The following is a 14,017-nucleotide window of genomic DNA, read 5'->3' on the forward strand; positions in this document are numbered from 1 at the left end:
CGAAAAACCTTAACCACCTCTCAATTCCACCAAGCCACCTCCATAAATCCTTCAATTCGCGCAATATTCAATCAAAACCCCAAAAAAATTTCCCGATTCCCCCAATTATCATTTTAGGGGGCTGCAATTATACACCAAGCTAGGTGAGGGAAGCAAACTTAGTTGGGAAATAAGAGGAAATGGAAGATCTCCGGCTGGGGGGTGAAGGCGACAGTGGCAGTGAGCCTATGAAGCTGGGACAAGAGCAGATTTCGGGCACGGGGGAGGGAGCAATGTTGCATCGACAATCGCGGCTGGGGGAAGGATGCAAGTTCATGTAGGGGATAAGAGGAAAGGGGGAGATTCCGGCAAGGGGGTGAAGGTGACGGTGGTCGGTGGGGATTGGAGTGGGGCAGATTCAGGTGGGGATCGTGATAGGGAAGGAGAAGGGAAAAGGGGTTTTTTTTTTTTTAATCAATTTTTTGATTATTGTTTTAAAAATTATTTAAAAGTAGACCAATCAAAAGATGATATGTGTCAAGTTACCTCTTGAAACAGGTTACCAATTACACAAACCGGTAAAAGACTTGTTTTGAGCAGATTGGGGTATAAGGTAGGATTGTTTCTAGATTATTCATAGGTGGGATTGTTTTGAGCAGAAGTGGCAAAGGTGGGATTATTAGTTTCCATTTTTCCATTAAAATATTATATTTTTCTATTTTGTAAAGGGAAATGAATTTTGCAAAAGGTAATTGGAGTAACAGCTGGGTAAAACATTTCACCCACTAAAAAGCGTTTCCCAAATAGCGTTTTGGAGGGTTTAGCTTAGAGCTTTTTCAGAGGTTACAAATAGCGTTTTCCGGTGGTATTGGAGCATGAAAGAGCTAAAAATCAGTTCAATTTCAGGTAATAGCTTCTGGGTTAAGCTTGAAATTTCTCCATAGCAAATCTTTGTGTTAATTTCAGTAAATGTCAGTGTAGATCTACAATTTCTAGGGTTTATCTTTGTGCTTTTCATCGAAGTTTTTCCATTCTACAGTTGAATTTGGTGTTGTTACTCTGTATAAAATTGATGAAAACTTGGAGGAAATGTTGACGAATCGCCCCAAGTAATAGAAGCTGATGAAAGCTTGGAGGAGGAAGAACCTGATGTATGTTGACTTTGCTTTAAGTTTGTTCATTCATGCCATCAACATTTTATACTTTTATCCAAATTTAATGGTAATTAACTTAATTTTTATGAATTGAGAAAGTAAGATCAGCCAAATATTGGGATGATATATTTTTATGAACCTGATGTGTTGTTTTTGTACTAGCTTTGGATGGTTGGTTTTGATTACATTAATTCTTCCAGAATGTTATAATACTACGGTACTACCAGAATGATATATTCTACCAGATTCATATATTGCTTATAATCGAATGTTGGGATTAATCTGAGTGTTGGTGTTGGTTGTTTGGTGATGATTACTATTTTTTTTTGTTTCTTTTGATAGCAGTAGAATGGAGAAACTACTCCCTCACTCTATTACAATTAATACTATTGCAATTAAAACTTCAATGAAACATTAGAAGCTCCTCTTTTACGTCTTGTATAAGATTTCTCCCATCCTAAATCCCCATAAGATCTCCTTGCAGCCACCTTTGCACATGCCTTTCTTAGCTTGAAAGTGGATCTGAAATTAAGCAACTTTCTGCTCTTAATCTGTTGTAAGCTATGCAGCCGCGTTTTGAGCATGTTTAGCTCCCTTCTTCCACGAATCTGCCTGATTTTTCCTTCTGTACTCCCCTCTCCTTCCTTGCTCAGAACCCAGCTGCCCCATATTTCTTTCCCTTCACACTGCAGGCCTTAACTCTTAGTTGCGCTTTGCTGCACTCCTCCCTGCCAGCTGCCCCATATATCTATAACTCTTCCAATTCAACTTCCTATGTATATCAACTGTGAATTTGAATCTAATTATATTTGGCTTTAGCATGACATACAATGCTATAGTCTAGTATGATACTGGAATATGAAGAATATAACTACTAGAATACGATGCAGCAGATGATCAATGACCACTTAATTTGTTCCCAACATAAGATCATGTAGTGGCCTAGTGGGTGTAGTTACATGTCATTATAATTTGGAGAATAATGCTGAATTATAATTGGATAATTAATAAAGATCTTGGTTATATGTTGGTGGGGTAGATTGATTTGGTTAATAAACTGTATAAATGTTCACATAATCACATAGTGAACGGAAAATGCACCTGTAATTGTTCTAAATCTCTAATTAGTTGTTGATGTTGAGACTTGCAAATTGATTATGATATGTTGGAATGTGTTACAAAATCTGGTTGTCTTGCTTAAACTTTAGATTTAAATGCATAGTATACATGTAATCTGGCTTGTCTTGCCTAAACTCTAGATTTGATTGCATATTTTAAACGTAATCTGGCTTGTCTTGCCTAAACTCTAGAGGCCCTCATTTTCTTGCATTGGATATTGTTTTGATAATTTAGTATTACAAGTGTCATTTTTTACAATGACCATTTGCTTTTTGATAGTTAATTATATTTTCTTTTCTATTCTTAAATTGTAACTTCCAAGTTATGGATCGCATAGGTTGAATGTGAAGTGGAGGTAAGGGAAGGACAGCACCTACTGCCAAGTGGAATAGACATACGGCCATCATGTGATACATAGGAATGAGAGGTTTCAGAATTGTTTGGACGCCTTTGGTACACCTGTAGGGGAAGGTTGGAGTGTTGAAAATGGAAGAAGGGAAGCAGGAGGAGGTTGTGAACCGTTTGGAAGCGGGTATGGTATCCTCAAGCTAGGTTGAGGCTGACAAATACTTTAGGCAGTATGGGAAGCAACTTTGTGTTAGAGTCTTTGTTGCTGCTGGAAATTCTAAAATAGAGGAGGGTAGGCTGACAAATACTTTAGGCAATATTGGAACCGTCCGGAAGTTCATACTGATATTTTTTTAAACTGCTGTCCTTGAAGTATATACTGTCATGTTAAATACAAATATAGTTATATTTAGAGGAACACGATATTTAAGGAATTATACTACACTTTTTATTCTTTTATTTTACATGAATAATTTTATTTGTAATTACATCAATCCATACTACGTATTTGCCATTTATCTTGTTAAAGGTATATCTTTTTAAAGTTCGTCATGTGAATAACATGAATTTAATTTTGTAGATATGCCTTCACATCTCTTTTAGGGAGTTTCAAATAAATTAAAATATTCTAACATAAAAATGGTACTAGTATTAGATTACTTTTTTTTTTATTATTATATTTTTTTTTCAAATGGTACTCCGTATTAGATTACTTATGGAAGTATATATAAATTTTGTATGTGGGTAGCAATACGATGTAGCCACATTAGTTTTTAAGAGTAATCTTAATTTAATTATATGTATGAGAAACCTTATTTTCTCATAAAAGTAACTCATGTTGTCCATAAATGTCATCTAAATTCATTATACGAGTAAAATCTAGTAATTTAAATATAAATAATTCCATTTGTTCATTCAGGTGACCTTTATTATTTCAATTTTAAAAATAATAAAATAATTTCACTTATTTAAGAGAGTAACCCCTTTTTCAATATAAGTAACCTATGTATATCAGTATATGTTTAGGTAACTCCATTTGCTTATCATTGTGACCCCTATTATTACTTAATTAACTGTCTTATATTTTATTATGTAAAGTGGTTACACCATGTGGCTAGTTACATATACGTAATGCATCTTACATTAAACCAGAATCTCAATAGTTGATAACCGTATTTATCATATAATAACTGTATATCATATTAAAAGAACGGTTTTACGGAGTACATAACAATATTTTTTTTTGAGAAAAGGATATAACAATATATGTGGGTATATAATAGACCTTTGACTTGTGCATCAGGTTGCTACTTTAATTTAACTCTGTGATTATATGTATTTAATATATTTTTATTTTGGTAAGGAGGAGGGCCCTATCGAGCCGGAACCTCTCACAGGTCCTCTCGTCTCGGGATAGCGGGCGAGATAGTTTGGAAGAGTGGGGGGAAGATTAGGGAATTCCACTCTCTCAAACAGTCACTAATAAGGATTGAACTCCCAACCTCATGATTCGAAGGTACTCTCTTTTCCACTAGACAGACCAAGCTTGGATTAGTGTTGACATTACACACTGTTATTGCAATTCATATACTATTATTGAAATTCATATACTGTTATACAAATTTTTGACACGATTATTGTGTTCATATATACTCCTCCTTCGTTTTTTAGTACTTGTATTATGTAACACTCACTTATTTTCCTAATTCATATTCTATTATTGCAATTCATATACTGTTATACAAATTTTTGACACAGTTATTGTATTCATATGTACTCTACCTCCTTCGTTTTTTAGTACTTGTATTATATCACACTCACTTATTTTTCTAATTCTATACTGTTATTGCAATTCATGTACTGTTATACAAATTTTTGACACGGTTATTGTGTTCATATATACTGCACCTCCTTCGTTTTTTAGTACTTGTATTATGTAACACTCACTTATATTCCTAAATCATTTAACAAAAGTGGATTTTAAATGATTTAATACGTAGAAAATGTGGCTGAAAGATTTAATCAAGTAAGCGATGAATACATTAACAACAATGGTATTAATTAAGTTGGCTATGTTCGCAATTATTGTAACATATTCATTTAAAGAAATATTGCAAGCATTTAAAAACAAAAGAAGTACCAATTGATTGTAGGTATAGTGGTGATTAAGAGTGATGACCTGGATTATGGAGGGGACTTAGGGGTGCTTATTGAGTTGAGAAGCTTGGAGCAACCCGAACTCGACTCGCTCAAATTAAGTCAAAACTTGACTCAATAATATAAGCTCGTGAGCAACTCGATAATATAGTTTATTATTATTATTATTATTATTATTATTAATCAAATAATAATAATAATAATAATAGTAGTAGTAGTACTAGTTAATAAATAACAATAATAATAATAATAATAATCAATAAATAAATAAATAATAATAATAATAATAACAATCAATAATTAATAATAATAAATAATAATAATAATAATCAATAAATAATAATAATAATAATAAATAATAATTATGATAATAATAGTATATTTTTCTTAAATATTTTAATATGTAAATTTGTATATACACATATGTATAATAATAAAAAATCAATAAATAATCAAATATCACTAATCCATAGTTAAAAATCACTAATTAATAAGTTCAATTCAGTTCAGTTCAGTTCAGCTGAGTTCAGTCAATGAGAACAGCCCCTAAATCTCTAATGATAGAAATATTAAATATATATATATATATATATAAAGTGAACAGAACCAAAAAAAAATACAAGTAATAATAATAATAATAAAACCATATAATATAGAAGGGTCAAACTTTAACGAGAAGATCGTGAGCTACTTGACTCGAAACTTTAATGAGCACGAGTCGAGTAAGTTTTATTGGCTCGAAAATTTAGCAAGCAAGAATTGATGAGCACGTGTAAAAAAATTTCGACACGGTGCTTCGACATTACATACTGTTATTACAATTCATATACTATTATTGCAATTCATATACTTGTTATACAAATTTTCAACACGGTTATTGAGTTCATATATACTCCACCTCCTTCGTTTTTTGGTACTAGTATTATGTAACACTCACTTTTCCTAAGTCATTGTTAGGACTTGGGAGCATACTGTTATTTCAATTTTGATACAGTTATTTAACACATTCAGGGCCTGTTCTCATGCGTTGAAATTCAGTTCAGCTCAGTTCAGCTCAGCTTAGCTCAGTTCAGTTCAGCTCCTAAATTCCTTCTCTTATAAAATACTCCCTCCGTTTTTTTTATATGCATCATTTTGAAAATTGCCCTATTCACATATCATGATTGACTTAATTTTTCTACCTATAATAAATAAATAAATATTACTATATAATATATCATTAGATTTGTAATGTCTAGTTTCATAATATAATTTTGTTTCAATTTTTTTTACTAATACACAATTAATGATATTAATGGTTAAAGTAGTGTCTCGGCAAATGCGCCGGTCAAACTGATGCATATAAAAAAAACAGAGGGAGTATTCATTTCATTTCATTTCAGCTCAGCCGAGTTCAGTCAATGACAACAGTTCTTCAGTATACCCATACATATTGATAAAAAGACAAGGTAACGAGCACCCCAGTGACGTTAGATAAGAAGACTAAGGGTCTGTTCTCATTGACTAAACTTAACTAAACTTATCTGACTTTATTAAAACTTATTTTAGTTGTAATTTGAACTTGGATAACCCTTATTACAACTTATTTTTCCTTATCTGAACTTATTAAGCCTCAAATAAAGTGAAAATTAGGTGAACATAACAAATCCTCAAAGTAGAACTATTAACTTGAAATAAACATTAATTTCACCGATTGAGTCGAAATGTTAGGAAGTATATTCAATTGTTATCTAACTATCTAGGGCGTATGCTAGCAAGATCCTTATAAAAATTGGATTATTATTAATAAATAGTTGTAATTTTACAATATCATTCCTAAAAAAAAATAGAAAAATTACAATGCTTTTATAACTAGGATTACAATCAAGCCACAATATGTGCCAGCGGCAGCTCCTTTCTTTCGTGACATCCAACTTGTCCTTAAACATCAACAATTAGGATCAAGATCATTCACAATTCATCATAGCATTGCATAAGCAATCCAAGATATTAAAAAAAAAAAATAAAAAAAATTTTATAACTACCAACTAATACAATGTGCTACATAGCCAATCAAATTAATCCATACCAAGAATCTGAATCAAAATATCCTTCTATTTGGATCAATATATAAAAGACTTATGTTTAATTCAAGGTTCCTAGCAATTGAGGAAAGTGGGTAATTCACTCAGTTACTATAAGTGAAGCAAAATCGAACACCTTCCACCTACACAAAGTATTCAAATACAACAGATTAATCAAAATATGCACATAATTATTATATCAGCATATAAAGAGTTGATTTTTTTTTTTTAAGCAAGCAAGCAACGATTTTATTAGCATAAATCAATTTCCGCCAAATTTATTAAACTTTAGGGAAAAGAAGACATACAAAATTGCTCTTAAGAGTTAGAAGTATCCAAGGCCAACGAGCAGCACCTTGGTGTTTGCCTTTGATCGCATTCACAACACTCAAAGCATCACTTTCGAGTATCACGTTGCTATAGCCAAATCTCCTCGCCAATTGCACACCATAAGCCACTGCCCTGACTCAGCCATTTTGGGAGTCTACTTCAAATCAATGCTCTTGATAGCAGCAAGAAGAATACCACCAGCAACATCTCTAACAACCACACCATAACTAGCACTCACCCCCTCCAAAATATGGGCATCAACATTAACCTTAACAGTAGGGGCAGGTTAATGTTGATGACACATAGTCAGTGCACAACTTGACAAAGCCAGTCGCTACACACACTGGGTCCTCCACTCCACAAGCTTTTTATACTAACCATAACCAGCAGCATCAAGCACAGAAAGAAATTTAAGTAATACTTGTATATCATAGTGTTTTTTTTAAGGAAATATCAGAGTATACTCTTCAATAAATATCTATATTCGGAATCGAAAATTGAAATTTAGGTCTTCAATAAATTCCAGCAACAAACATTGGTAGCTTGGAATTAAGAACTTATATATAATTCACAGGGTTTCTACAATTGATTATGATTAAAAAGAAAAGTCTGACAAATCCACTAACAAAATTCAACATCATTATCATAATCATATTCTTTAATTTCAGCAAAGATTAATTTCAAAAACAATATTTCATACAAAAAAAAGTCAAATCATTCAAAGATCGAGAAAAACCTTTTTCCCGGCAACCTCGACCACCTCAGCGGCCTCGACTCGGCGCCCTTCCACCTCTTCTTCCTCCACCTCGACCGGGACCTTATTAAAGCAAAATTGCAAAACCCTTAATACTTAAATTTGCATAAACAGTTAATACTTAAATGTTATCCAAAATCCGTAAAATGAAAACCCTTTCTACACACTATATCAAAATCCCTAGATTGAAAACCATAAGTTGAATTTACTTTCGAAATCCCTAAATTGAAAACCCTAGAATGTATACCCTCTTAATATCCCAAAATTAAATACACTGATTTCGTATAGTAGCATTACCTGACATTAGCAAAGTTTGAGTTACCAATCACAAATTCACAATTTGGTAGCTTCACCGGGTTTTTGAGCAGCGTTACCACTCACAATGTTTCGAAATTGAGAGCGTTTTCCGGAGCGTTTTGGAAGAGAGAGAAACTAAATATTTACAGCTTGCCCATTTGGTAACTTTTAATGATTACTGTCCTAATATATGTCAAATGACGATTATACCCCTAGGTATTGGACATGAGAGTCCATACCTGGTAGTGGTCCATCATGCCTCATAATTAATAGTGTTGTGGTTATTACGAAATAAGGGTCTGTTCTCTTAAGTTGAAATTCAGTTCAGTTCAGTTCAGTTCAGCTCAGTTCAGTTCAGTTCAGTTCAGTTCAGCTCAACTCAATTCAGTTCAGTTCAGTTCAGTTTAGTTCAGCTCCTAATTTCTTTCTCTTATAAAATATTCATTTCAGTTCAGTTCAGCTGAGTTCAGTTCAGCTGAGTTCAGTTCAGTTCAGCTGAGTTTAGTTCAGTTCAGTTCAGTTCAGTTCAGCTGAGTTCAGTCAATGAGAACAGGCCCTAAGAGTGTGTAAAAATTGGCAATGGAGTAATTTTTTATTGTAGGTAGCAAGATGTGGGGACCATTACTTTTGTTTGTGGGAGTGACGAGTTATATTTTTACTCTTTTGGTTTCAAAATATATATATTATTTTTTTTCAATATTTACATAATCTATATTGACCAATGTTTTTTTTTTTTGACGAGATATTGACCAATGTTAATGATTAATACAAGAGTATATATATATATATATATATATATATATATATATATATATATATATAAAGGTATCATGTGGGTACTCAATCACGGATCTAAAATTAAATATAGACATTGTCATATCTTAATCTCAGAGTTTATTCATTAATTAACTTAATTTTCACAAAAAAAAAAAAAAAAAAAAAAAAAAAAAAAAAAAAAGATTATAAGAAGTAGATAATTATGGTTCCTTAAACTAAAGAAAAAAGGGACATACAATTTTATTTTATTTTTTAAAAAAACAAAATCACAAATGGAATTAACTTGACAAAGGTAGTTTGTTTGTTATATGTTGCGGCTTAAATACATACATCCTCCATTTTTAAAAATCAAACCATTCTAAAATGAAAATGACACAATACTTGCAACACGATATAATTGGAAAAAATTTTATTTATTTTTTGTTAAAAGTTATACTATTATCGGTTTCAAAAAAAAAAAAAAAAGGGTTATAATATTACCCTTATTTAAAGCTCATGACCCACTAAATTACAATCCTAACAATCTCTTACCCCTATTTTAAATGTATTATATCATGTGAGACTCACTTTTCTTAAATATTGAGAAAAAAATGTGTGTTGTAAGTATAAAAAACGAAGGATGTATATAGCATCTTTTGGATCATGGGGCGAGCAATTGCATAGCCTAGATCCATCTAGGTACTTGTTAGATACGTCTTATTATATAGTTTTTAAATATTGACATGTAGTTGGTTTCAAACAAAATAAAAAAAATTGATACATAGTTACTTTTGTTCCTCCCTTTTGTTTTTTTGCCCGATTATTGACCCGTCTATTATCAGCCCAGTATTGACTCATGATCCGCTTTGACCTGTGCAACCCAACCCGTAACCAACCCTCATCGATTCAACCCAAGCAGTTCTAATCTGTACGAATGCTAAATATCGTCGACGTTTTTTTTATCAAATCGCCAACAAAAGTAATGAAGGGACAAAATTACCCTTATTCATCTTTGCTTTCTCTCTCCGAAATCCATTATGTCTCAAATTCAATAGTCAACCACCATAAAGCAACCACCGTCGCCACCACTACCCACGACCACCACCACCCAATGCACCATCACTGCCCACAACCACCACTCACTGCCCCATCACTGCCCACGACAATCAAGAGGGCAAGAGGTATCAGAATTTTTGTGTTGCCCAACCACCAACAGCAGGTCAGCAGTCATCAACCATCGGGAACAATGACCTACCACCTTAACTCGTCGTGCGAGAAGGTTGTTTTTTTAATTTCGGTGACCACCACAACTAGCGCTCAAAACTGGTCATCTAGGAGGTAATCGGTTTCCAGCGTTGGTTGACCACGGTAATCGACGTCCAAAACCGGTTGCCATCCAGGTGACCGGTTTTGCACACCGATTGACCACGGTTGACCGGCATGCAAAACCGGTTACCGGGGTGTTTAATCGATTTTGGATGAGACTCTGCTTCAAATCAGCACAACTAGCTGCGCATAAAGAATAGTGGCCCATGAAGACATGTATTGCTTAAAGGTGTGATTGATTAGTTGTATAAATAAGTTTATATGAGAAAGATGTATAAATAATTTCAATAGTGTATAATATTTCTGCTCTTAATAATTTCAATAGTGTATTATAATTCATCATAATAATAAACGTGCTTTTGCTTGTTCATGTTTTGTCAGAATTTTGCTATTGTTCATCAACAAGGGAATTTTCAGTTGACTCGAACATTTTGAGCACAATCAACGCCCAAGTTGAGATGCTATCTAAATTAGTAGATAAGGTGTTTGTTGAGAATTTCTACAGCAATTGTGTTGTGTTATGAATATTACCATATCTTTGTGATATTTATCATATACTTAGTTTCCTAATTTATAGGCATAAGATATATCTTGAGAATATTATTTGCTAGATTTTAGGAAACTATGTACTCTATATATTAGATGATCAATCAATGAATGAGGTTTAAGCTTTGAGCCCTAATTAATCTGACATGGTATACTAGGACCATGCATGCATCTAGACATGTAACAAGCAATGACAAATGGTTATTTAATACTCGGACCATCTCTCATTGTCCGGTAGGCCTTCCGAACGGCAAGACAGTAAACGCCACCAAGGAAGGCTCAGTTCGATTATCATCGAAAATTGTTCTTAACCATTGTTATTTGTGCCTGATTTATGTTGCAATTTAATTTCCGTATCTCAATTGATCGATAATACAAATTACACTGTCCAATTTAACTCTAACATGTGTGTTATGCAGGACCAGTCGAGGGAGCTGATTGGAACGAGTGTTAGGCGGGATGGACTGTTTTATTTCGAAGGACGAGCTTCGGTGCAACATGTGGCAGTTTCTGAGTCTTCAGCTTTGTTAGAGTTATGGCACAAGCGTATAGGTCATCTGTCGGAAAATTTTGTAAAACTTCTCCCTCCCGTTCATCATTGTAAGGGTAGTTTAAATAAAGCATGTGAAGTTTGTTTTCGTGCTAAACACCCTAGATCTAGTGTTCCTTTAAGTGAGAATAAAGCCTCTAGAATCTTTGAAAAAGTTCATTGTGATTTATGGGGGTCTTATAAACATGCATCGTCTTGTGGTGCTCGTTATTTTTTTACTATAGTTGATGACTTTTCTCGTGCTGTTTGGATTTAATTGCTAGTTGATAAAACAGAGGTTTTCTGTATGTTTATGTCTTTTGTGGCAATGGTGGATAGACAATTTTCTCAAACAATTAAAATAGTTCAAAGTGACAATGGCACCGAATTTAATTGTTTGCGTGATTTCTTTAATGCAACTGGCATCTTATTTCAAACATTATGTGTTGGAACCCCGCAACAAAATGGTCGAGTTGAGAGGAAACACAAACATATTTTAAATGTAGGTAGAGCTTTGAGATTCCAAGCTAATTTTCCTATATATTTTTGGGGTGAAAGTGTTCTTGCGGCCGCACATTTAATAAACCGAACTCCTTCCCCTCTCTTGCATAATAACTCCCCCTATGAAATTTTATTTGGCACAAACCCATCTTACCCTACAATACGTACTTTTGGGTGTTTTTGTTTTGCTCACAATAAAATAGCTAAGGGTGATAAGTTTGCAAGTCGGAGTTGTAAATGTGTCTTTGTTGGTTATCCGTTTGGGAAGAAAGGTGGGAGATTATTTGATCTTGATTCAAAAGAATTTTTTGTGTCTCAGGATGTTAAATTCTTTGAAGATGTTTTTCCCGTTTCTTGATCCAATTTCCACAAATATCATTCCGGAAAAAATTGTCCCTATATATGAGGATGTGCCGTATGATTTTGATGATGTGAGTATGGGGTTTCTGATCGAGGGATTAAGTAGTGTCGTTGGTCTACTATCCCCAATCAAATTAATTATTTATAAACCTAAACTACCCTAATACGAGTATAGTGGTAAGTAAAAGGTCGAACCCAAAAAGGACTAAGTGTATCAATCTATGCCAACTAGATTACTAGGAAAGCTTGTGAGGTAAAGAGAGGTTAAACTAAACACAACTAAGAGCAAATAACTAAAACTAGGGAAAGTGGAATCCAATTACATCAATGCATTCAATAACATCATACAATTAGATGAAAATGACCTTGATTAGGAACGATTAACACATTTAACTCACTCTCGCACAATTAAGCATGTTAATTATCCTACTAAACTAATTCACTCTCGTGCAACTAGCCTAGCAAGGGTATGGAAGAATCTAGGGCTCTCAACCAAGTCACTCTCGCGCAATTGATTGAAAACACAATTAAGAACATAGAATCAATTAGCTAGAAAGATTCTAATCCATAAAAGCATCATCCATACACAATAATCAAGAAACAATTTCATACTAACCACAATCAATCATTAAATTAATTAACATAACCTTCATCCATTTCCCAAGAACAAAACCTAAGCTAACATGGTGAACAAAAACATGGAAAACAAGGTTAAATAATAATCTATAACTATTAAAAGTGAGAACTTGGCAAGTTGAAAACTCCTTAGTAATAGTGTGATGACAATTTTGCCCCTCAAAAAGTACAATAACTATTTTGCCCTTATTAAGCTAGCTGGTGATCTGTTTGCTCCTTTTCTTTTGCTTTTTTGCTTGTTGGTGATTTGTTCCCCACCATTTCTCTCTGCCAAAATGCTTAGCTGGTGTTTTGTTACCTGTTGATTACTTTTCCTCTCTCTCCTCAGTCTTTACCTGGGATTCTCAGTCTTTACCTCAGATTTCAATCTCTTTCCTCAAGGTGAGTTCTTTGATTTTCTCTTAATTAACGAATTGTAATTCTTGTAAAATTTTGATCTGTTTCAATAATTTTTGCTTTTGATTTTCTGCTCGATTTTGCTTTTGTTAAATTCGTTGTTTCTTCCAATTTTCATTTTCGATTTTCATGTTTGAATATTGATTTCGCTGAATTGTAGCTACGTGACTTTCTTATCTTTTTTCTCCATTGAAGCAGCTTTCGAGCCTTTTCCGTTCCACCATTAAAGCAAATTCTGAGCTTTCCTCTTTACTTAAGCAGCTTACAAGGTCTATTAAAAAAAAAAAAGCAGCTTACAAGGTAATGTGATTTTGATTTTCAATCATCAATTTTCCATTTTAAAATCGGATTTACTCTTTGTGAATTATTATCAGATTTACTTCGATCTAATTTTGAGAAAAAAATGGAAACCAATTTTATTAATTTTTGTGGGTTGAATATTTTAGGGTTCAATCTGATCGAAAATTAATGTCGAGATCTCTTGATCAATTTGCTCACTTGCATTCTGGGTATGTCAAATTCTGATTTTATATACTCCATTGAAGCATACTCTCAGTTTCCCAAGCGGCTAATGTTCTTTCTCCTCCATTGAAGCAAATTCAGAGGTGATTTTAATTGCGGTTTTTGGCCTTTCTCTCCTCCAGTGAAACAAATTCAGAGGTAATATCTTCTTTTTTTTGTAATTAATCATCGAATATCAATTTTAAAATTTAGGTTTGGATTGTTTCAAATTGATTCTTAATTTTGTTGATTTTATTTTTATTGG

At 33.2% G+C, this 14,017-nt stretch overlaps 2 long non-coding RNA genes across 2 annotated transcripts; one reads left to right on the forward strand and one right to left on the reverse strand.

Moving 5' to 3' along the window:
* The first annotated feature begins 691 nt into the window (after positions 1–691).
* On the forward strand, positions 692–3,085 carry LOC145617828 (uncharacterized). The gene is made up of 3 exons (XR_014107796.1): positions 692–885; positions 1,019–1,130; positions 2,590–3,085. It is a non-coding gene; the product is annotated as an uncharacterized LOC145617828 (long non-coding RNA).
* Positions 3,086–6,438: 3,353 nt separating this feature from the next.
* LOC145618424 (uncharacterized) lies at positions 6,439–8,457 on the reverse strand. The gene is made up of 3 exons (XR_014107911.1): positions 8,202–8,457; positions 7,129–7,967; positions 6,439–6,963 (listed from the first exon to the last, which is right to left on the reverse strand). It is a non-coding gene; the product is annotated as an uncharacterized LOC145618424 (long non-coding RNA).
* Positions 8,458–14,017: the final 5,560 nt, after the last annotated feature.

Source organism: Chenopodium album, chromosome 26 (genome assembly GCF_948465745.1).
Source record: "Chenopodium album chromosome 26, dcCheAlbu1.1, whole genome shotgun sequence".
Lineage (NCBI taxonomy): Eukaryota > Viridiplantae > Streptophyta > Magnoliopsida > Caryophyllales > Amaranthaceae > Chenopodium > Chenopodium album.